Raw genomic sequence first — 3,000 nt, forward strand, 5'->3', positions numbered from 1 at the left:
TCTTCAACATACACTCACCACTTAATTAGGCACACCTTGCTAGTATTGGGCTCTTTTTGCCTGCAGAACTGCCTTAATTGTTCGTGGCAGAGATTCACCAAGGTGCTGAAAACATTCCTCTGAGATTTTGGTCCATATTGACACGCTATAATATCCCCCACACCATGACACACCTACGCCCAGAGAACTGCCGCTCACACCAATATCAAATATCCCCACACCACAGTGGAGGCTGGTGACTTCCAGAATTGAGGAGGCCAATTTGTTTCCGCTTGCTCGCTTCACTCACGATGGAATGTTCCCTGTTCTTCTTATCTGTCTTTGTGCTGGCCAAAGGCAGCAACACTATTTGGAGTGTAAGCTACAATCAGAAAGTTCTGATTGATGGAATTCATTGTGCAGAGCTTAGCCTACGTGCCTGCCTGAAGAAATTACATTGCTGTAAGTCTATGAGAATAGATAGAATATTAAATTGACTTGTAATAAAACGAAATCGACTACATTAAAAATAAAACTGTTCAATAAATCCTAAATGTTGTCTACCAATTCGATGTATAAATCGCGCCAGAATCTCGCCGACTTCCGAGGTCATTTTAAGCAAAAGTATTTGGCCAAATGAGCTATTATTTTCAGGGATGATAGCCATGGGTGTTCTAGACGTTGATAGAACTCTCGTAGCCACTATGACTGAAGTGACTGGCGAATTCTCTAAACCCTAACCCACGACACGTTCAGTCACTTAAATCACCTTTCTGTCCCATTCTGATGCTGGTTTGAACTTCAGCAGATCGTCTTGACCAAGTCTACACGCCTCAACGCTGCCACAGGATTAGTTATCTGTGTTCTTGTGCAGTTGAAAAGGTGTACCTAATAAAGTGGCCGGTGAGGGTATACATCAATGAGTTGGCAAAAACATTAGGTGCACATCTGGTGCTGCTGTCTCGAACCAGAGAAGGGCTACAGCACCTACCCCTTCTACACACACACACACACACACACACACACACACACACACACAGAGACAGCTAACCCTTCTACACACACACACACACACACACACACAGACAGCTAACCCTTCTACACACACACACACACACACACACACAGACAGCTAACCCTTCTACACACACACACACACACACACACACACACACACACAGACACACACACACAGACAGCTAACGCTTCTACACACACACACACACACACACACACACACACACACAGACAGCTAACCCTTCTACACACACACACACACACACACACACACACACACACACACAGACAGCTAACCCTTCTACACAAACTCTCCCAGACCTGGACAGTGAATCTCACTAAGAGAAGACCCAGCCTCCAGCACCACAAATATACCTTCTTCTTTCTAGATACAATTGCCCTAGAACATACAAAAAACTATACTTAGCTATACAAGATTTTACAAAATGGGACAAACACCAAATTGAGACTCTGCATGCAAGGACACATGCAGAGCAGAGTTAGGATGATACCCACTAATTCTACAAGTTAAAAAGAGAGTATTTAAATTGTATAATCACCTAAAAGAAAGAAAGAAAGTGACCCTGACACGCTCCACAACAAAGCCCTTACCCACAGACAGACTAAGAGATTAACCTAGAGATAGAACCCAGGAGAGCTCCCCCTGGAAGGGTTCAACCTTAATGCTGCTGTTGAGACTCTCAACATTTAATTAATTAGTCTTTAAAGTTAATTAACATTTAATTTTACCATGTCTCTGTGTCTCTGTGTCTCTGTGTCTCTGTGTCTCTGTGTCTCTGTGTCTCTGTGTCTCTGTGTCTCTGTGTGTCTCTGTGTCTCTGTGTCTCTGTGTGTCTCTGTGTCTCTGTGTCTCTGTGTCTCTGTGTCTCTGTGTCTCTGTGTCTCTGTGTGTCTCTGTGTCTCTGTGTCTCTGTGTCTCTGTGTCTCTGTGTCTCTGTGTCTCTGTGTGTCTCTGTGTCTCTGTGTGTCTCTGTGTCTCTGTGTCTCTGTGTCTCTGTGTCTCTGTGTCTCTGTGTCTCTGTGTCTCTGTGTCTCTGTGTCTCTGTGTGTCTCTGTGTCTCTGTGTCTCTGTGTCTGTGTCTCTGTGTGTCTCTGTGTGTCTGTGTGTCTGTGTGTCTGTGTCTCTGTGTGTCTGTGTGTGTCTCTGTGTCTCTGTGTCTCTGTGTGTCTGTGTCTCTGTGTGTCTGTGTGTGTCTCTGTGTCTCTGTGTCTCTGTGTCTCTGTGTCTGTGTCTCTGTGTGTCTCTGTGTGTCTGTGTGTCTGTGTGTGTCTGTGTGTCTCTGTGTGTCTGTGTCTCTGTGTGTCTGTGTGTGTCTCTGTGTGTCTGTGTCTCTGTGTGTCTCTGTGTCTCTGTGTGTCTGTGTGTCTCTGTGTCTCTGTGTCTGTGTGTCTCTGTGTCCCTGTGTCTCTGTGTCTCTGTCTCTCTGTCTGTGTGTCTGTGTCTCTCTGTGTCTCTGTGTCTCTGTCTCTCTGTCTGTGTGTCTGTGTGTCTCTGTGTCTCTGTGTCTGTGTGTCTGTGTGTCTCTGTGTCTCTGTGTGTCTGTGTCTGTGTCTCTGTGTGTCTCTGTGTGTCTGTGTGTGTCTCTGTGTGTCTGTGTCTCTGTGTCTCTGTGTCTCTGTCTCTGTGTGTTCTGTGTCTCTGTGTCTGTGTGTCTCTGTGTGTCTGTGTGTCTCTGTGTGTCTGTGTGTCTGTGTGTCTCTGTGTCTCTGTGTCTCTGTGTGTCTCTGTGTGTCTCTGTGTCTGTTGTCTCTGTGTCTGTGTGTCTCTGTGCTCTGTGTGTCTCTGTCTGTGTCGGGTCTCTGTTGTCTCTGTGTCTCTGTGTCTTTCTGTGTCTCTGTGTGTCTGTGTGTCTCTGTGTCTCTGGTGTCTCTGTTCTGTGTGTCCTGTGTGTCTGTGTTGGGTGTCTCCTGGTGTCTGTCTCTGGTCACACACACACACACACACACACAACTATCGTGTTCAGCACACATACACACCACACA

This window comes from Nansenia antarctica, assembly GCF_963989245.1.
Source record: "Nansenia antarctica genome assembly, contig: SCAFFOLD_1023, whole genome shotgun sequence".
Taxonomy (NCBI): Eukaryota; Metazoa; Chordata; class Actinopteri; order Argentiniformes; family Microstomatidae; genus Nansenia; species Nansenia antarctica.